Here is a 22,566-nt window from a genome sequence, read left to right on the forward strand (position 1 = left end):
AGTCAAATGGAAATCATTCAGCAAGGGGAAAAAATTGACTGGCCCAATGAAATATGCAGTGGTCTAGTCGAAGGTCCTATGTTCTGTGGCCACCTTTAATCCCTTGAGGGAGGCTTCTCACAATGATGGGATCTCAAGCCCATTGCACTAAAGGAAGCCATCTGTAATGCAGCTCCTTGTGGATAGTGTTAAGTCTTCAGCCCAGGTAGCCTGTGACTCTTTCACAGCATATATGTCCTGTGGAGAATCAGGCGAGACTATTGACAAAGTCTCATTTCACACCATCCACTGAACAGATGAGTTGTGAAATCAAGTTTTGGTATGGTAATATCCCCAGAAAAACAAAGTTCTGGGTCAGAATTAAAGGTAAATGAAGGACTGCATTGGACTTGTATTGGTCTTCACATTGTGTTTTACTGTGGATTGCTAATCCTAGCATTTTTACTTCCCTGTTGCAACAACCGGGTAAGTAAGTTTTTGGATTTTAAACACTTGGCTCAGACTCCTTTATTAATTTATCCCTCCTACTCTGGTAATATTTACCTTGGCTCTAATGGGATTTGTCTGCTGAACAGAGTTGTTATCTTTGTTTTTCTGTATTTACCTTTCTTGTTGACTATTAAAGTGTTAGTATATAGTTGGTAGATAGTTGCTTAATTCAACTGTTATTTCTTTAACAAAAAAAAAAAAAACAGAGCACATATAATCACCTAGTGTTTATGTTCAATCACATTGAATGTGACAGGCCTTTCTTCTCCTTGGAAACTTAGTATAATTAAGCCGTGGTTATTTAAGCAGAAATGTGACATATTCTTTGGCCAAGAATGCAAAATAGCTAAGAAACATTTAAGGGTTTTGCAATCAATTTGGGACGGGAAACTTCTATATAGTTTAAATTCCAAATCTAAATGGGGTACAAAAATAGGGATGAAATCCTTTGACAAACAAGGTAGTTTCACAATGGGGTTATTTTCTTCTCCTGTAAGGATTTGGACACTAGGGTCTATTTAAGACCCAAACATCAATGATCCCTCATTTTTCACTGACTTTTTTGGTGGTGTTTCATCCCTTGATAGCAACTGTAATAAATTTATATCAGCAGGGGATTTCGGTGTGTGTCTGAATTTTGTATTGGATAGGAGCAACCCAAGAAGTGAAGAACACACTATGGTGCAAAAAATAGTAATCGAAGCATGTAAATATTAAAGGTTGGTAGATATTTGTTGGGTGTTTAGTTTAATCCATCTAATGTTGTGTGTTCTTATCCCCTTCACCTGATTTCTTGCAGTAGAATAGATGACATTTTAGTCTCTTCAAGTTTGTCCAGCTGTGTCACACAGGTTGACTTGATTTGTAGCTCCCCGTACAGATCACCAAGCTGTTTCTTTGAATTTGCTCCCACACCAGTGTCCCTCTTTAATGAAACGATGGAGAGTTGATCCTTGAATTTTTTTTCTAGATAGCCACACTGTAAGGAAAATTCAGGAATTTCTCCCAAAGGATTTATGGGTCAGTCTGTATAAAAACTTACCATTCAGCTATTTTGCATTCTTGGCCAAAAGCATATGTGCTTGAGCTAAGACTACATACCTAAAATTTTGAGACAGGATTTCAGTCTAAGAGCAATAGGTTTCTGAATTGTGGGGTAGATGTAGGTCTACTTTTTGGAATCCATACTCAGATAAATATTGCATTGAAAGAAAAATCCCGTCTCTACCTCCAACATGCAGCCACACAGGCTTGGGCAAAGGGTAATAAGCCAGGAACATTGCTGACTTTATAAGATTAAACTAAGGAGGAGAAACACTTTGAATACTAAGTATTAGAGACCCCGCCTCTGGTCAACTAAGTACAATTCTTAGAGAGCTTAATAATAAATTTTGCTCTTTTTATAAATCTTTTTTTTTTTTCTGAGATGCCCTCCACTCAAAGTTCTTCAGAATGTCTTCAATCCCTGCTTCATACAGTAAATCTTTCTAAACTATCTGATAAACATAAATGCCATTTAGATAAACCCATTTCTAAACAGAAAGTTTATACAATTATCTGCAGTCTAAGGAAAGGGAAAGCCCCAAAACCTGATGGCTAAAATGAAGAACTTATTATGGCCTTACACTGTCTCTTAACTCCTGGTCTGTCTCACCATCTCCTTTCATCACACACAATCTATCCACCCTTCTTCTACTTCTATAATAACTCTTCTGCCCCCACCTAATAAGGATCCCTCCCTCCCAAGTAACTAAAGACCTATTTCCCTTTTAAATGTTGATGTTAAAATATATGCTAAAATGCTAGTTCATAAACTATACAGGTTGCTTCCCTCCATGATCCTGCTGAATCAGTGAGACTTCCTCAAAGGCAGTAGTGCTAATCACTTTCAAACATCACTTTTATATTTTCAAGAATTGAAGAATGTTCCTGAACAAGCATCATCGTTATTTGTTGACTTTGAGAAAGCCTTTGAGCATATATGCTGGGTCATACTTAAGGGCTGTTCTCCCTTAGATGACCTTTCTGGAAAAGTTTATTAATATTATTAAATCTCTATGTTACTCTCCCAAAGCCTATATTCTTACAGATGGACTACTTTCTGATCCATTTAGGGCTGACTACTTTCTCCAGCCCTTTCTCTTTTTGATTGAACCTCTTAATAGAGTACTGAACCAGTTCCTGACCCTGTCGAGCTGGTTCCTACATAACACCAAAACTAACAGCTTTCTGTTTGCTGATGACTGCTTCATCTTAACTAGTAACCCAACCTATGACATCGCTTGGACATATTTCTGGCTTGCATGTTAACACATCTAACACCAAGATATTCCGTATACATTCTACATGTCAGACCCTTTCCTTCTGGACTAGTTGTCCCACTTTTCATGGTCCATCAAGCCCCAACCCCCCCCCCCAAATGTTTAAGAATTTTGCTCTATCCAGACATCTCTGTGATGCTCCACTTAAACCTTAGGGAGATATGGATCAACATTTTCTTTTGGGTACAGTCCTGCTGGTAACTATCTTTCCTTAATAAGGATGTATTTTCCTGGTTAAAATGTTTGCAGCTCCCTTGTTGTTCTATGTTTTTAGACATATTCCTTCTCCCCAGTTACATCCAAGGCTTAAAAAATTATATAGCTTCTGTATTCTGTTGTATGGGAAGGCAAAAGGCAAAGGGTAGGGAGAGCAGCAAGAGCAGAGCTAAACAATTGCTTGGGTCTTGGCATCCCAGAGCTTTCCAGCTTTCATAGCCAGACTACCTACTTGGGCAAACTTAGAGGGAACATCTTACACCCTCTATCCTCCTGGAGTCTAAGTTGGTATCCCAAATCTCTTCCTAAACATATTAAACTCTGGTATATCCTTTATCAAAATCATTAAGCACTTAAAGCTATAAAACACTCCTTTGAATGGCATGGAATGTGGGGGTCTATGACTCCACTTTGGGGGAACTCTCTCTTTTTGTGCATGATTGTAGCCCCCTTAATAATCCCTTAATGGAACAGAATAAAATGGTTTACGGATCATACTATTAATATTGGTGGAGAATACACCCTTCACAGATTTGAGGGTCTCCAGTCCACTTAAGGCTTGCCATATTCATCTTTTTGAGAGTATCTACAACTCGTACATGTTGAATAGGTCTCCCTTTAAGTAACATCTATGTCATATCCCCCTGCATCTTGTAGAAACAAAGCCAAAGTTTAGATCAGATAAATTACTCTCCACCCCTGTACAAGTCTCCTTATTATATTATCTCATTTCCAGCAACAAGAATGCAGCATTGGATGCTATGACTTCTTAGTTATTGCCTTTGGATACAAACATTAGGGAAGATCATTAAGCATCGTCAAGAGAAATTTTAATTGGCAAAATAAATTCCCTTACATGTGGACATTGTATTGGTCCACATGAGATATTGGCTTCCTCCAGTGCAGACACACAATAATTGTACACTCAAATCACCTATGTCCAATATGTGAGGACCCCTCCCTAACTGTTGCTCATAAGTTCTGGGACTGTCTTCATATTTTTAAATTATAGGAGTTGGTAACAATGTGGATTAGTTGCCCTCTTGAATTTAATCCTTCCATATACTAAACTAGCACTGTGGCTTGGCATATTTTTAGGCTCCGAGAAGTGGAATTCTGTGCAATCTCTGTGGTTAATCCAGGTGTTGGCGGTAGTGAGAGCATACATATCTGTGGAGTGGAAATTTCTACCACATTTGTCTGGGGAGAAAATAACGCTTGTTTATTGAAGAAAGGGTTGAAGAAAGGGTGCACCTTTGTTCATTTCCCCATTAACTGTATTTACTTTCCAATGCCATCTTCTTCTGCATCGATTATAGGTAGATTGACTGCCTTGTTTTTTTTGCAAGGAGTCCAGCTTATACCCTGGTGATATCCCCATCCTGAGGGAGGTTATAGCCTTGTGTTCAGGTTGTTGATTTCTCCCCTTTTCTCATGTTTCTTGGCCACTAATTAAAATAAGTAATTCTTATACAATTTCTTCAATTGTTTATATGACCTTTCAAACATGTTCTATTCTTAGTTCTTGCATATATTTACTTGTGGTGGAGGTGTTTTTTTCAATATTTGTCTCATTACCTCCGAGACATAATGTTGCTAAATGATTCTTGTATGAATTTCCTGCAATGTGTTAATGTTGATGTGTTGGACACAAGTCTGCAAAAAAAAAAGGAATCCAAACCACCCAGGCCAGATTGTTTATGTACACTTAAATGCAGTTCAATTAATACTTGAACTATGTCAGCCCATCTGGAAGGAAGAATTGTGAACCCTTTCCTAAACAAATCTAGATGCACCTCAGTAATTGTAGTCCCACTAAGATTAAAATGTTCACAATTGCTATAATTAAAGGGGTTTTGTTAGACTCTATCATTGCAATGAGAACACTGAAACCATTAATCCCCAAATCAGATACCTGTCTAATGTCCACTGTTAAAGTATCTGACTCAACATGTTGCTTCCAAAATGTTGAATCCTCAGTCTGTATTGATCCTGAATTTCTTTTAGGCCAAATCTTCCAACCTCTTCAGCTGAGGTAGTTCTTGTGATGGATTATTGCCCTGAAATGCATGATTTTGTTTAAGTCGAAGTTTGTTGGTGGACATGGTTGCCATGTATATCATGTGGTAATAGGATTTTCTGGCTTTCTGCCCTACTGATTTCCTCCATTTAAAAAGTGGTTATGCTGATTTATCTTCATATTGTAACATCCCTCTTTCTAGTTTCTTCACTTTGTTTTTTGATACTTTATTATAAAGATAGTATTAGAAGATTATTACTATGATAATTTATTAGGGCTGGTTTGCCTAGTTAAAATTTGCCATTCGATGAAGAGTGGCTTCGACAAATAAGGGTTCGATTATTGGCTATTCGCTGAATAGCCATTCGATAAAATGTTATAGACCCCTATCATGTGGTGTCTTAGTATCACCAAAAATTCATTACTAATTTTGTCAAAAAGTGAAAGTAATTTCTCATGCAAAGATGAACCTGTAACTGTCCCATTCAAAAACTTGAAAATTCTTAGTCTTTTAGGAATATGTTTTAATCATTCTTTTAAAAAACAGGTTTAAATGAGAATATTTCAATTAATACTGTGCTGTGTAAAAAGCATGATGCTATTTACATGCATGAGATCATGGTGTTTTTTAATATAAATTATACCATGACCCCCCATTAATATTCCAAAACGTGCACGCTGATTGGCCAGCGTGCACGTTGTAAATCGACTTATACTAATGGAAAAAGGTCCGGTCGCCCGGACTTTTTCCATTAGTATAAGTCTCTTTTAAAACACTGTCTTGCTATGTTAAAAGAGTTTAACATAGCGACACAGGTTTAAAAAAAGCAACGGAGATCTCAGTTGCTTTTTTAAAGCGGTCTCACTATGTTAAACTCCTTTAACATAGCGACACAGTGTGTAAAAAGCAATGGAGATCTTGCTTTCTCCATTGCTTTTTTTTTTTAAACCTGTCTCGCTATGTTAAATGGGTTTAACATAGCGAGACAGCTTTAAAATAAGCAACGGAGATGTCCGTTGCTTATTTTAAACCTGTCTCGCTATGTTAAACCCATTTAACATCACGAAACAGTAAAAAGCAACGGAGATCTTGCTTTCTCCGTTGCTTTTGCCACAGCTCTGATGTACTGCGTAGGCATGCGCAGTACATCAAAACTGCCACGGATACCAGACAGCTGCGGAAGGGCAGCAAAGAGGCATTATACAATGCCATTATTTAAGAAAAGTAATTATTTCTTTTCTTAAATAATGTCATAGTATAATAGCAATAACCCACTTCTGGGTGTGGGTAATGGATTTACCCACGGTTGTCTTTGTTTGGTCCGGCCCTCGGGACCAAACCATGCCAACCGTGGGTAAATCCCGCATTACCCACACCCAGGCGTGGGTTATTGCTGTAATATATAATATATATATATATATATATATATATATATATATATATATATAAGTTCATAACATCAAAGCTCAAAACATGAAGACCATAACATCTAAAACCCATAATGTCTAAAACTCATAACATCGAATTTCATAACATTGAAACTTTGCATCACAACTTCAAAACCTACAAATCACATGCAAGTAACATCCCCTCTACCTAAAACAACACCAAAGTAGTAAACACACTTTGACTAAGTTACTGCAGGGGGCAAGCCCCCCTGTAACCCCCATGTAGGAACCACACACACACACACCTCCCATATATTAAATATACCAACTCTGAGATCGCACTACAGTGGGGAAAATCCTAACCCACACACACACACACATATAATCTAGATACATGTATCTATGTGTGTGTGTGTGTGTGTGTGTGGTTGTTAGAGTTGCATGTTATTCTGAAGAAGTCTTACAGTTCAGGAAGACTCAGGCCCTGGGAGAAAAAGCTTCACGAAAATATAGTTTCAAAACAATTAAGCATATACTATGAAACACACTTTTTATATAAACATTATACAGAGATCATAAATAAATTTTGGAGTCTGTTTACATAAAAATTTGTAACACAATGTATTTATATAAGCACAGAGGTGTACATTTGTCTTATACAAACAACAAAGAATGCAATTAAAACAGAAGCTATGCTTGAATTTAATTATATGTTATAAATCTAATAAAACATATACAAATAAGATAAAAAATAGAAATACAGAGGAGACGTAAGGTACTGCGTGATTGAGAAGGGACTCAAAATAAGACAGACATATAGATGAGTGGTAATAAATGGCTAGATGAGGGTTATGGAAAGTAATAAATAAGGGTATATGAAAGAAAACCTGAGTAAAAGGGTAAAATGAAAGAGTGTAGTAAATTAGTAACTCAGATGGAAGAAAGAAAATTAAAATTGTCAAGATAACAGAGAGGGGAAGACACAAAGAAAGAGTGAAATAGATATTACCATATGAGTCAAAATACCTCCAGACAAGGATTAATTGTGTATTGATAAAGAGAGGTGAACTAGAAGTTTATACACAGGATTTAGTTAAACTGCGGCTGTAGGCACTTTGACTGTTAAGCTGAGTGGCTGTGGCTTTCACAGAGTATGATTTATAGAAGGTGTACTAGATGCAGGGTGGGAAGAGCGTTCCATGTTTCTTTTGCATGGCATATGGAACTAAGTCACTAAAGCAATTATTAGAAAGTTCTCTCTTGCAGGGCACAAAGTACCTGGAGGACTGTAGCAGTAATGGATGTTTTATTCTTGTTACAGGCTAGGTAATGATGTTCACACTGTAGGAGATTATAAGCAGAACTGTGACTTCAGACAAAAATGTTTGGGTGCTTTTGTTATGTAATGATGACAAAGTACTTATTAAGTGTTTCTCTAATCATTGATTCTTAATTGTTCCATTTGACTCGCTGACTGCATTGTTCACTTATCAAATCAAATATTCTGTACATTTCTGTTACATTCATCTGTTTCCTTTTATTGTTGTTTTGATGCATTTGTTGTTCTATGACTCCACTGTATATAGTTATTTTTGTTGCTGTCTTGCTATTGTTTGTATTTTGTTATTATAGAGCTTTTCTTAACAGGAATACGCAGTCTTCACTAAATATGGGCCTTGTCCAATTGGACAGCTGGAAATGTCTTTGTCACAAATGATAACTAAGAAGTACATGAACATTGCTAAAATGTATATGAACACTGATATAAACTAAATAAAACGTCTAAAGAAAAGCTTCTGTCTGAAGTCTTGCTGAATCAAGACATACAAATACAAGTCGCACTTTTCATTCGAAACATCTGATTTTTGTCTGAAGCTTCGGAAAGTTTTCTAATTTGATTTAAGAATTTGACCTCCAGTTCCAGCAGAAAGAAGTACAAAACATCCATTCCAGTGTATTTTTGCTCACCGTTTTCATCACTACACACACTTGTACACTCAGACATAAACGTATATGGGCTAGCACATAATTGTTAAACTTTTGCCCTGGTTTCTAACTTCCCCTTGTTCAGCAGAGATGCCTAGTAACACCAGAATTGGACTAATGGCCTGCAACATCCCATAATAGAGAGAATTCTCTGGGCTACCTGAGATGGTATACGGTAGCAGAACATTGTGTGTGTCTGTGTGTGTGGCATCATTGTGAACAAGCTCATTTTAAATGCATTTTGTGTGTGTGTGTGTGTGTGTGTGTGTGTGTGTGTGTGTGTGTGTGTGTGTGTGTGTGTGTGTGTGTGTGTGTGTGTGCATGCACGTGTGGGTGGGTATGTATGTATTTATATAATACAGAGAACATTGTGGCAGCTCTTAGTGATTTGTTTCATACAAGGACATAACTTACCCCAGTGGCATTCTGTAACTGTTACAGCACCAGTCATAGAAACCCAGACCGGTACCCTGGTGGCAGAAGCTGCAACAGTCATCCCACCCATTCTAATTTCTGATGTGTTGACTGCAGACCTATAACTTGCATGCCAATAAAGTTATGCATTGCAGACATCCTACGTTTTCCTTATTAATGTACTTTTTCACCCAGGCCTTGCCATCTACTAGCCTCCATACTCCTCCACCTTTTATAATAAGCTCTGTATCAGTCCCTATGTATCATCTGCATCAGGATTAGTATCCTGTTTACACTTTATAGGTGTCCTACACCTGGCCTTGGAGCTTTAAGGGCTACTTCCGTTAAAGTTCTATTCTCCCACGTAGATCTTAAACTTCTGGTCAAGAGAGGAAGACTTTTGGCCTCCCAAGATAGTTCACATTGATCAACAGCTTAATTAATTTAATTCTGCCTGTTTAATAAAATTCAGTTACTGGTTAGTACAGTGATGGTGAACCTTTTGGGTTCAGTGTGTCAAAAAGTTCAGAAAATGCCTGACTTGAATCTGCTTGCATGTCACACCCCTCCCCCTCCAAAAAAAAATAAAATTAAATAAAAATAATGGCTCTCAATGCATCAGGGATAAATCTCAACAGAATCGGGGACAAATCTAGAAATAAGAGACATGGACAGTTTTAAACTAACAGTACTATTAATTTGAGACACTGACAGAAAAAAATTAATGTGAATTGATTTACATTTTCTGAAGTAAAATTAGTCTATAAATCTAATTATTGTCATTATTAAGTGTAAAAGTTTCCAGTTTTAGCAAGGATTAAGAGAGGCAGTTGAGAGGAATGTAAAAGAGCACACTCCTAAAAAATGTAGACTACTTGCTCTTTGCAGAAGTGTAACCACAAAGAGAAAACAAAGTCACTGCTGCCCTTTGCAGAACTTATCGAGAAAGTATACTGAAATAGTCTTTGTGGTTAATAACTTCCTTACCTCTGCAGCAGTGTTATTGAACTGACTCCTAGCACAAAATAATTAATGCACTTCACACAAGCAACAAATGCAAAAGCAGTTTTTTTGGTAACTTGGGTGTTGGTGAATGCTGGCGGTTCACCATCACTGGGTTAGTAAGTACATTGCCTAGATGCTGGCAATGAAGAAACGTAGCCTAAAAAATCAACTGGAAAAGGTAAAGAGAAAACGCTGACTGTGAAGAATTCTGCAGCTGTTTAGAAACAGCAGTTCAAGCTCCAACTTTGGTACAAGAGATGGCTTTGAGTAATTTAGAGGAAAGAGCAAGTCAAATGTGCTCAGAACTGATTAAATAAATGAAACATTGAAGGAGTATATCAACTGAAATAAAAGGCTGGAAAAAAATAAAAGAAGCTTTAAACAGCTATTCATATGAGCTGATAAACAAAAAATCAGAGGTCAAAATGCAGAAAAGGCTGGCGGAGTATGAAACTGATCAAGAAGAGCTGTTTCAAAAAATGATAAGAATTAGATTACAGGGCATGCAAAGCAGACCTGAGATTTTCTGCTGTACCACAGACACTGGAAGGAACAGACTATTAATTTTATGAAAGAAAAGCTAAGTAACTGGACTGCTATTCCACAGCAGGTTTTCTCATTGTGTGTATGATCCATGAGAAAACAGCCAAGACCTGCATTGGTAAAGATACAATCATATCATCTAAAAGTGTTGATCCTGACAAAACTGTGGCAGAAAGAAAAGACAAAAAATAAGTATTTTTTGCACTTCTTTTATACTTTGTGACTGTGTATTCTAGTAGTTTCTTAAATTATTTGCTGTTGTTTCTATACTTTAAATTAAAAATGCACCGTCTACTGCTGCTGCAAGTAGTTAATTGCACTGTATGACATTGTACCTGATTGTTGTAGGACTGTAGGTAATTTGTGTGGTCTGTTACACTTGGGCTCCAAACCAGCTATTCTACATTAAGACTTTTTCCCTGCACTCTTATGGCAGAAGTGTGCTGATCTAACCAGTCTGAGTTGGGGGTTGCTAGTGAAAGGCTTATTGTGTGCTTTCCCAATTGGAAGTTAGCTTAAAGCTCATTTCTCTTTGCTCATATTTAAGAATTGTATTTGCGCAGAGGCAGTTAGCAGTGCCCTGTTTAGACAGAAAAGACTTGACACTTAATTTTTCCCTAAACATCTGTCAGTGAAACATTTCCAAGCTTTTCTGCTGTTCTAGGAACAACTCAGTTGCACATTGAGCAGGATTGCTTTATTGATCATCCTTAGCCTACACAAAGTGTAGTGGAACTCTCTCTTCCCTTAACAATCAGAGCTAGCCAAATCTTTGCATCATTCAAATCTTCGTTAACAGACTACCTCTCTTCATCCTGGATCTGCTTCTGCGCCATGCCCCCTTCCCTTTAAATCTGATTTCCTCTGTTTCCAGAACTTAATGTAGTTTCCTTTCATTTATCATGCTTTCATGTATTTTCCACAAAACCAACTTGTGACTGTCTACCACACTGTTATTCTTTATCATTTCTATTAATTCCATATTAGCATCATCCAGAAAATGCATCTTGAAATAACCTAATTGCTCTTTTGGCAGAATTTTGTACAATATCAGCATTTTTGTTTGTCTCCCTTTATAAATTAAGTTTTGTATTACTTCTAACTAATTTATTAATGCTTGTCTATGTTTATTGTGGGGCTTTTCACCTGGGCCTCCATTGATATTGGGCTGTTTTTGGCCCAGTGGACTATCCTTGCAAACAAATGCCAGTAAATAAATAAGTATAGGTTACTCCTGTAGTCTAGGAGCTACCAGCAAAGTCCTGTCAAATTAACCCATTCCTTCCCCTTCTAACACATAAAGTATGAGCCTTCTGTCATGGACAGGCAGTTTCCCATCTTCTCTCTGGTCAGCCTGCTGGACATGAGCATCCTGAGGCAATGTAGCAATTGTCTTGTGTATACTGCCAATGACTTACTCCTGAAACATACTTTATGTGAGAGATATAGTTATAGTAGGAAATTGAAGGCAAGACTCTAACACAAGGACAAATCTAATGCCAAATAGGTTAACACACACATCACTTCCCACACTACATAAGGACAAGACACTTAAAGCCACATATGCGAAGGCAATCACTAGTAACTTACCAAAAGATTAGAGGCCTCCAAAACTGAAACCACTTAACACCCACAACTATGCAAAAAAAAAAACACACACACACACACACACACACACACACCAGTGTCTCAACAAATAAACCCATAAAGTGTAACACCACAAAACCTAATGTTTTTGGTCATAGGAAACGCAATAGTGAGACACATGGATGTTCCCCTTGCTTGCTGGATAAGGAGTGGGTTACGGTTAGGTGCCTGTCAGATGCCAGGATCCATCAAGTCACTCAAGCACTCAAATACTACCACAAATACCAATATGACTCCATCATAGTCCATGTTGGGGTTAATGACTTCAGACGTATGTCTGTGGACTATATGAAAAGAGAGATAAATGAGCTCTTGGATTGTGTCACATGCAGGTATAAACCTAGCCTTAAGCAGCATTTTACCTTCTCCAAGGATGATGCCACAATAAAAAAACAAAAATGATTGACTTTAATAATTGCCTTGGCTTCTGGTGTCAGTCTAAGGGGATCCAAAACCCATCAGTCTGAGAAGACATGCTCAACAGGCCACATTACTTTGCCAGAAATGGTCTGCACCTGCCCTACACTAGACTTTGGATACTGGCAAAGGCATTAGCCACACCAATTGTGCCATTTTAGGCAGTGTTAAAATAGCCACCCTCGCAACATGACAAAATCATCTGTAAATAAACTCATGGTACTGCTACTTAATGCTCCGAGTCTAAACAATAAACTAAGGAGGAGATGTATCCATCTTCATTAAGGACAAGTACACCTTGAGACTGGTCTAACAGTATGACTCTCTCGAGCTACTCCATGTCCAATTAACTTTAGACATAACCCCCTACCACGTCATAGCTATCTGTAGGTCCCCCACAAATCCAGAAAAGCATACTGCATATCTAGATTTACTGGAGTCACTTGCCATACAGCCAAAGCACCTTTTTCATGGATGATTTTAACTATCCTTCCATAAACTGGGAATCATACATGACCAAAAACATGCTGGCTTAGAAGTTCTTGGACTTTCAGTGCAAGTGCTCTGGAACAGCTAATCAGTATTCCCACAAAGGGCTCAAATGTCCTGGACATAGTACTCATTAACATGGGGGAGCGCTGCACCTCCACCCTGTGTGATGTCCTCCCTGGTAAGATTGAACCATAAATCTATCTCGTTTGATGTAATTATAAGGCCGGATACCCCATCAAGCTCAAAAATGCTTAAAAATTTTTCTAAGACAAATTACCTCTTACTGGACAATGATATAAGAAGTTTCAAAGCCCTGTCAAACGGATAACACAGACTCCTATGAGAGGTGTACACCAATGCCCTGTATAACCACTTAAGCAGTTGTATAGAATCAGCTATCCCTAACCACATTAAAACCAGGTGTTGTCAAAAACACACGCCACCCTGGTGGACCCCTAACATTAACAAGCTATACAACAAGAGAAAGAAACATGTCCAACTGCAAGAGGAAACTGACTCAGCAGAGAGAAATTCCTCTCTAGCTTAAACAAACAAATCTGAGATCTTGCCAAGTCCTCCAAGGCATCACTGGGACCAGACAACATCCCAGGTTGCCTTTTTACATGACTTAAAACATGACCTGCTCAAGTAACAAGGAGACTGGGATTTTGGATGCAGATCCTTAAGGAGAACAACAATAACCATATAGAATATTAAATTCATAAAGTAGCAGAAAGTATTCTAAGAACTAAGCCAACACCTGAATGGATAAAGGAGATTTTGCAGATAGGAAAGACTACAATTAGGGATACAAACAATAGGCAAGAGGGGGGCTGGAATTTATTGGAGAAAACTGGCAAAAGAGCCAATGTACAGGGGCAAATAATTACAGAGGGAAAGGTAATAGAATGGGAAGAGGCCGAGAATTTATTTGGACTGCGGGCTAGATATTGCTTTCCCCGTCCAGGATTGATATCAGAATATAGGCAAAAAGAAAGAAATAGGGGGTCACCAAGCATAAAACCAGCAATGGAAAACTTTTTAGTAGAATGTAGAACAGAAGCTGCTGTTAAAGGAATAATTAGTAAAGCATACAAAATATTGCATGATAACTATAAAAATTAATCGGAGGAGGTTAGAAAGGATTGGGAAGAGAGACTGGATAAACATTTGACAAAAAAACAATGCGGGGATATATGTATGTCTCCCAAATATTCAACAAAGTCTAGAAGATTTAGGATCTATGCCTGGAAGTATTACATAGGTATTTTTATACATCAGGTACACTCCAAAGAATTTTTTCCTAAGGTAGACAACAAATGTTGAAGGTGTGATGGGGAAGAAAGAGGTCATTAGGAACATATCCTGGGAGTGTAATGAGTTGGCAGACTTTAAAGATTCCCTGCAGACTACTCTTTTAGAGATATTCGGTGAATAAATTGGTTTAACTAAGAAAATGATTTTTTTTGAGCTATAATACAGAATAGGAATTGCCTAGACATAGTAAGGTCTTGCTGAGTTTAATTATGGTGACTGCCAAAAAAGCAATTACAAGAAAATGGAAGTCAAAAGCCTAAACCAACCTTACTAGAAGTAGTGAATATAGTAACAGAGATAAAACAACTGGAAATGGTATCTTTAGAAAAGGGTAGGGGCAAATTACATAGGAAAAATGGGAATTGTGGGAACAATACATGCAGTGGAGGAAAAAGGTTTGAAAGAAGGCAGGATCTAAATGAGCTATGTAATGTTTGACTGACAATGACTGGATAGATTATATGTGATATATTATGTTTGCAACTAAAATTGTCAGTATGGTTTGTTTTCATTTATAGAAATATATAATTACCTATGGCATACGTTATAATTTAATAGGTTCATAGGTTCATACTAGGCTGTCTGCCCTAGGGCATTTATAAGCCTAGCCAGAGTGTGTTTGGCTTTCGCCACCCATTTTAAATTAATTTTGCTATGCCCTTTTCGAGGTTAGTATACTGTGCCTCTTTCTAACAGTGAGACAGAAGTGATACCCGGGGTAAACCTACGATCTCCCATCCACTCATCAAGATTCCTCTTGAAGAGAGTCAATGAGGGACTCTGCCTAACCTGGACTGGGATTTTATTCCAGAGTGAAGGGAGCCTCTGGGTTATGAATCTGTCCCTCCAGCATGTCCTATTTATTTCAGTGCTGAGGTTCAAGTCTCTCGAGCGTGTAGCTCGATGGGATTTGGATTTTCTGAGGTGCAGCATGTCCATTAATTCCGGGTTGGACATGGCTTTATACGTCAGGCACAGATCGCCTCTGAGCAGGCGGTATGCCACTGAGTAGAGCTGGAGTTTCTTTAACCGGCAGCATATGGCATCTGTTTGAGCCCTATGATCCTCTTGGTGAGGTACTTTTGGGGTCTTTCCAGTTGCTGCAGGTGTCTGGTAAGGTACATCCCAAAAGGGGCATTGTACTCAATTATGGGCCTGATGAGGGATGAGTAAAGAGGCACGATGACCTCCCCTGATCTAGATGTGAATCCCTTCATGATTAGGTGGGCTATATAAAATGTTTTTCTAACCACTTTGGCCACGTGGTGGTCAAATGAGAGATTGCTATCAACTTGGGTCCCCAGGTCCCTAATTACTTCTTCTGTACTTAATGGATTACCACCTATGTGGCAATTCGTGGGCACTTTGTTTTTGCCAAAGGAGATGACTATACACTTTTTGGCATTTAGCTTGAGGCCATGGCTCTGGCACCAGTTGTCTGTTTCTATGAGGCCCTTTTGGAGGATGCTTGTGTCAGCTGGAGAGTCTGTTATGGTCCCCAGTTTGCAGTCATCTGCGAACTTAGTCAGCCACAGTCCTTCTGTGTTGGCCTGTACCTCCGAGAAATATATACCGAACAAGAGAGGTCCCAGGACTGAGCCTTGTGGGATGCCACTTGTAACTGGTTTGGAGTCTGACATGGCTCGAGCAATTTTAACCATGTGGGTTCTGTCCTTGAGCCAGTTTGCAACCCATCTAGTGACATAGGGGTTTATATTTAAGCTGGTGAGCTTATCTATAATGCCCAAGTGGGGTATTGTAAGACTTTTGCGAGGTCCAGGTAGGCTGTGTGGACCACCTTCCCCTCGTCAATGGCCTTTGTGACTGTTTCAAAGAAATCAACCAGGTTTAAGAGGCAGGATCTGCCCTTAACAAAGCCGAACTAGGTAGGATCCAGTGTCTGTAGGTCCCCAATATCTTTATTTATGAGGTCCATGATGATCCTTTCCATAGCTTTGCAGACCAAGCTAGTCAGGCTTATGGGGCGATAGTTTCCAGGATCTGTTGAGGCACCACCTTTGTGGAGAGGGACCACTGTTGCTGTACGCCACTCTTTGGGTACATATCCTGTAGTAAGGCTGAGACTGAACAGTAGTTTTATGTTTGGGTTTAGCTCTTCTTGGAGTTCATGTAAGACACAGCCCGCATCTGGTCCCATTGATGCTGTGTTTTTTGCTTTGGAGAGGGCAGCTCTTACCTGAGCATCTGAGATGTCAGGGGGGCGGCACTCTGTTGGATTAAATATTTGCCCTTTTGGTGGGGGGGGGGTTGCGCTGAACCTGTCAGCTAGGATGTTGGCAATGTCTGTGGGTTCGGTGTATTTTTTGTCATTTTGGACTAATTCTGAGCATATCTGGGAATTCCCACCCAGGTTCCTAACAAGTAAAGAAAGCCTTGTGATTATCCTTAGTGTCCTGTGCAATTTTTCTCTCGAAGCTGGCATAAGACGATTTTATGAGTGCCCGTAGTTTTTTGCTAATACTGATCAGAGATGCCTTCCCTTTTTGGGATTTTGCTCTATCATGTAGTAGCTTCTTCCTTCTATTGTATAGTTTGTTTATGGCTGGGGTCCACCAGACAGGGCGTCTGCCTTTGGAGGATTGGGTCTTGGTTTTATTTGGGATTGCATGATCCATGCATTCCTGAAGGTGTTCATAGAATGCGTTTATAAAGGATTCTGCGGTCTGGGCCGTATTTTCCACAGGCCCGGGGGCTTTGAAGGATTCCACTTCGGTTTTGAGGAGTGTGAAATTTGCTTTAGAGAAGTTTTTCACTGTGGTTTTCAGGGCAGGGGGTGGAGTCGGGATGTGAATATCCAGTGAGATTAGTTTATGGTCTGATCTTACCAGTGAGGGATACACTTCTTGTCTGGAGCATAGTCCCCATGTTGGTGATGATCAGGTCCAGTATGTTTTCCCCTCTTGTGGGAGTGGTAACAAGTTGTTCCATAGCATTTGAGTTTATAAATTCTAGGAACCTTTGGGCTAGGATGTTGGAGCTAGAGTAATGCTCCCAGTCTATGTTTGGGTAGTTGAAGTTGCCCAATAATAATGGTGTTTGGAGAGACCTTCATATTTTCCAGTGTTCTCAGGAAGGCCGAGTGGGGTTCCTGGGTTTGGGAGGGTGGTCTGTAGCAGGCTATAAACTGGAAGGCAGTTTTACCCACTGTTAGTTGCACATGGATAGTCTCTGATGCTTCGTGCTGTGCCACCAACCTGGAGGTGTGGGTATCTTTGACGAATATTAATACTCCCCCTCCTTTTGTGGTACGGTCCATGTTTTGGGGCCAAAAAGCATGGTATGAGGTATAACCTGGTAGTGCTGGGGTGCTCTCGGGAGCCTTGAACCAGGTTTCTGTTACTGCACAGATATCGATGTTCTCCATGCTAAGGAGAGTTTCGAGTGTGTGCATCTTGAGGTTTAGACTTCTGGCACTGAGTAGCATTACTCTTAGTTTCTTATCCCTTGTGATACCTATGGAGGTGGGTTTGTCTTTCGAGCCTTGCCTAAAAAAGGCACTATGGGGGTAGAAAAGCCTTTGCCAATATCCGAAAGCCCAGTTGTGACAGGGTAGCCATCCCTAGCAAAGCATCGTGGCTTGTCGAGCATATCATCCCAGGCTGACAGGCATTGGATCCCCTTTGAATGACACCAATACTTAAGCCAATTGTTGAAATTGATCATCTTGTCTTCATATTGTGGCATCATTCTTGGTGAGGGTAAGATGCTACTCAAGGTCAGGGTCATACCGGCCTGGGCTACATGCTCAGAGAGCTCCTCTATGTCTCTTTTCATGTAGTCCAGAGAGGTACGTCTCAGGTCATTCACACTAGCATGGACAATGACCGAGTCATATTTGTACTTGCCTTGGAGTGACCTGAGTGCTTGTGTTATGTGGCGGATCCTAGCACCCGACAGGCAGCTCACCATGACCTTCTCCTTGTTTAGCCTGGTGAGCGGGACGTCAGTGTGCCTGACGATAGAGTCACCTATTACAAGTGTATCAGGTGTGTTGTTTAGCCTTAAGGGCTGTGACTGTTCGGCACACTGGCTTTGTGATCTATGTGTTGCACGTGTTTTGTTTTGGGGTAGTGGTTGCTTGGGTGTCTGCTTTGGAGCTCTCTGCTGCTTAGGCAGATTTTTATTTAGAGCCTCCGAGTATGTTTTTGTGTGTTTGTGTTTGGTTTGCTGTCGTGGTAGGTCTATGTGAGACTGGAATTGTAGTGAGTGTGGTTTCCTTCTACTCCTGACTGGTTTCGCCAGTACTGAGTTGAGAGAGCTTAGCCTCCAGTATGGCTATATGGTTGCATCTCTCACATGTGTTGGAATTTGTTGGGAGGAGGAAAGGGTTGTCTGTGTACATGAGGCAGTTGTAACATTGCCTCAAGATTCCCAGATTCACCAGCTGGACCAGAGAGGAGATTGACAACTGACCTTTGGACATGCTAGAATAGTATTGGAAATTCCTTTATAATTGAAAAAAAAGGGCCAATGGGGAACGAGGTAGTCAAGGGGAGTTTGTGAGGGTGTAGTGCTTTTAATATTTTAGTGCTGACTTATATAATTGCTTTAGTGAGCAAGTGCCAGGTAACTTAAATGCAATGTGTTACAGGTAACTTAAATGCAAAAACGACAAACAGTAATTTTCTTTCAAGTGAAACAAGGAAATAAGTATAGTAAGCAATGCAGATATCACAAGGGATCCACAGAAGCACTGAAAAAAAAAAAAAACTTAAAACATGACCTAGCAGACCCACTTGGTTCCCTGTTTAACCACAACCTGTGAACTGGCAATGTTCTAGCAGAATAGAGGACAACAACAGTAATCCCTCTGCACAAAGGGGGACCATCATCTGATCCTTAGAATTATAGACCGAAAAGCTTGACTGGCCTCATCTGCAAGACCATGGAAATTATTATTATGGACCTTATCAACAAGGACCTAAGTAATCTCCATACTCTGGACCCAGCCAAGTTCGAATTTATTAAGGGTAGATCATGCTTATTAAACCTGGTTGACTTTGAGAAAGTCCACGAAGGCTCTGGACGAGACAATTGACACAATCTCCCACTCGGGTACTATAAAGAAACTCTTCCAATTGGGAATTAACCCCTACAGGTAGCCAGCTCACAGACAGGGCACATACTGTCAAAGTAGGTGACTTCACCTCTAGCAAAAGACAAGTCACCAGTGGTAAACCACAGGGTTCTTTGCTGGGTCCTTTACTGTTCGGAATTTGTTTTCTCAGAAGTCTAGGTAAACATGGACGGCCTGTGGCTGACCAAGTTTGCTAATGATTGCATGTTGGGAGCAATCATTGAGTCACCCAGTGATGTTAATATACTGCAGAAAGGGTTAATGCAGACAAATGATTGATGCCAAAGCTACAGATTAAAGCTAAATGCAAAAAAATGCATTATTATTACCTTTGGGAAAGGTGACATCCCTGCTAATTACATTATAGACAGCAGCCCCTAAGTGTAGACCCATTGTATGATATCTGGGTACTTAGGTTGATAGGAATCTAAACTTCAACCACCATGTATCCACAGTGGTAAGGAGATTCTATGTGGCACATCTCATAAGTAAAGGCATCTCATCTAGATCCAAGGATGTTATAATTCCATTATACTTGGCCTTCATCATGCCAGTAATAGAGTCCAATGCTCCCATTTCCATGTACCTCACTCGACACCTATAACAGCTGGAGGGACCACAGAGGCTTCTCATCAAGAAAATACAGGGTACACAAAACAAGTACTATGTGGAAAGACTGAAAGACCTGTCACTCTATTCTGTGTCCTAAAGACTGCTAATGGGTGTTCTGTGTCTGGCTTACAGGGCAGTCTCTAACCGGCCCCGATGGAAATGCTACACTTTCATAAATCAAAATGCACGAGGATCACTTGTTCCAGGGATTTTAACTTGGCCTCTGTCATGAACAAATCATGCTGGTGAGATAGATACAGCAAGTGAATAAAATCTGTTTTTTATATTGAGTGTCATGGTGCTGGTTTACTTTTATTATTTTTGTCGCAAGCGAGTAAAATCTGTTTTTTAATATCGAGTGTCATGGTACCAGTTTACTTTTATTATTATTTTTGAGATAGATACGTTTCCCAGAGACTGACATTTCTCTGGAACAAGCTTCCAATGCACGTGAAACAGAGACCCTCCCTGACCGTCTTCAAACACAACCTAGATCAATGGATAGGTAACCCCAAATTCACTCCTGGGGGTGGTGCCCATGGCCCTCATGGACATAGGAAGTCTGTATTAATTACCATAGACTCTTATCTCTGTGAACTTTCTCTCACCTAACCACTGACAACTAGGGCAACTCAAGATAAATATGGCTAGGCTTGTAAGGGCTCTAGAGCCATTAGCCTAGTAACCTTCTACGAACTTATGAACCAATAAACTCAAATTACTAAACACCAGGCAGAAGAGAAGCAAATTTACCCCAGCAATTAGATAATGTTGAGAGGCAGGTATGAGATTCAAGCTGCTGTATCCAGCTGTCTTCAGAATATTTTTTTCCTGGAGGTTCAAAGTAATTTTTTGATGCAGAACAGGCTAAGGGAGAAATACAAAAGTTTGTCCAACAAAAAGTGAACCTTCAAACAGAAAAGGGCTCTGCTTCTCATTCTTTTGGTAATGAACTGAGATATTTTGCCAGTGAAACTTTTTTCCAGTGTTCCAAAGGAAAATGATTGTGAGACATAAAATAGCCCAGTAGTTGAGCAGAAGAACTGGGAGTACCTGGGACTTGAATTGGAATGTGGAGTTGAAAGATGGAGATGAACAGGAAAGTGAGCAACACTGAAATTAGTGAATAAATGTGAGACTATAAAGTAACAATTTAATTTGTGAAAAATGGATTTTTCAAAAAAAAAAGTGGCTGACAAAGATTGGATTTTTGTTGACTTTGTTAAACTTGTTGGGGGAACGGGTAGGCATACACCCATGTCATTAATGTTTGGAAGGACATTAAAAGAAAAAAGGGAGAAGGAAAAAGTAACTGTAAATAAAACAAATGATTGTTCTTAACAGAATATAAAACATTTCATGATATAAATTGCATGTTATCTAGTAAAGCATTTTCAGGGATTGTTGTATATGCTAAAGATACTAAAGTAAATAAGAGCTTTTTTCTTTTAGTTTTAAATGTAGGCATTATAATGTAAAAAGAGAAGAAAGGCTGAACAAAAGCACTTTTATGTCAATAGGTTGTAATCTTGACTGTTGGGGTGGGGATGGGGTGCAAAATTGCACTGATTATAATGTATGTAGAACTGTAATGTTTTCTTTTACTTCTGCATTGGTGAATGTCAGAATTAATGCCCTTGGCTTAATCTAATGACAAGTTCTTTGTGTAAGTAAGTGGCTTTAAAAAAAGAGCGACCACAATGTAGTGAATATTTTTCTTTAAGCAAATAAACGTTCAGTACCAGTTGAGAAATCTGCAGCTGAGGGAAACTGTAGATTTTGTTCTTATGTTTACATGGAAACAAGCTGACCAAAGGTGAAGGCAATAAATCAAGAGTTCTGGACATTGTTTATTGAGAGAAATGTAAAATTAAAACGTACAAGAGAAAGCAGCTTAGTAAAAATAATAAAGTTTGAAATTATTGGAAGTGAATGAGAGAGAGCAGTTTTTCTCGTTAATACTTTATTGCATTTACTAGAATACTGTGTAAAGTTTTATTTAAAGACAGCAAGTGCACAACAGCACCATGCACAAATGTCCAAATAACAAACACAGGAAGTCAATGCAATGTTTTATTCTCCTGGTACCTCAGCCTTTTGCCTTCAAGGGATAACTTTCCACATAACCAACAGTTCTTAAATACACATGTCCTGAAGGGTTAATTAATCATTTCAACAATCAAACAGTTAACCCTCCAATCACCTAACTCTTCAGATGCCACATAAAAATTCATACCAAATATACTTGCATTATTACATATATAAATCTATATAAACAAATATACAAAATGCATAAATATGTGCACACTTTCCCCACTTATTTAATACATTAATGTATATGCACTCTAATTACATAAATATGAATATAAATATGTGCACAGATTTCCCCCACCGAAAACCCACTAAACAGTATTAACACATCACCCTAAACTAATTCCTAAACATTCTAACTCCATACAATTCAAAATTCCAAAAACCTTTCAAAAATTCAAACATGCCTCTTGATTTAAACCCCCAGAGTAGAAAGAAGGTACTATAATTAAAAATGTATGCAGTTTCTAAATAATTTAACCTTGAGTGACCCTCGACCAAGTAGATTG

The 22,566-nt window shown here is 39.1% G+C and overlaps 1 protein-coding gene across 3 annotated transcripts in view; it reads left to right on the forward strand.

Moving 5' to 3' along the window:
* The window catches only part of LOC122808893 (renin binding protein), a 1,087,318-nt gene that overhangs the window by 995,788 nt on the left and 68,964 nt on the right, over positions 1-22,566 (forward strand). The gene's annotated exons all lie outside the window — the stretch shown is intronic.

This window comes from Protopterus annectens, chromosome 8.part0, assembly GCF_019279795.1.
Source record: "Protopterus annectens isolate FY-2018-M chromosome 8.part0, PAN1.0, whole genome shotgun sequence".
NCBI classification, from domain to species: Eukaryota; Metazoa; Chordata; order Ceratodontiformes; family Protopteridae; genus Protopterus; species Protopterus annectens.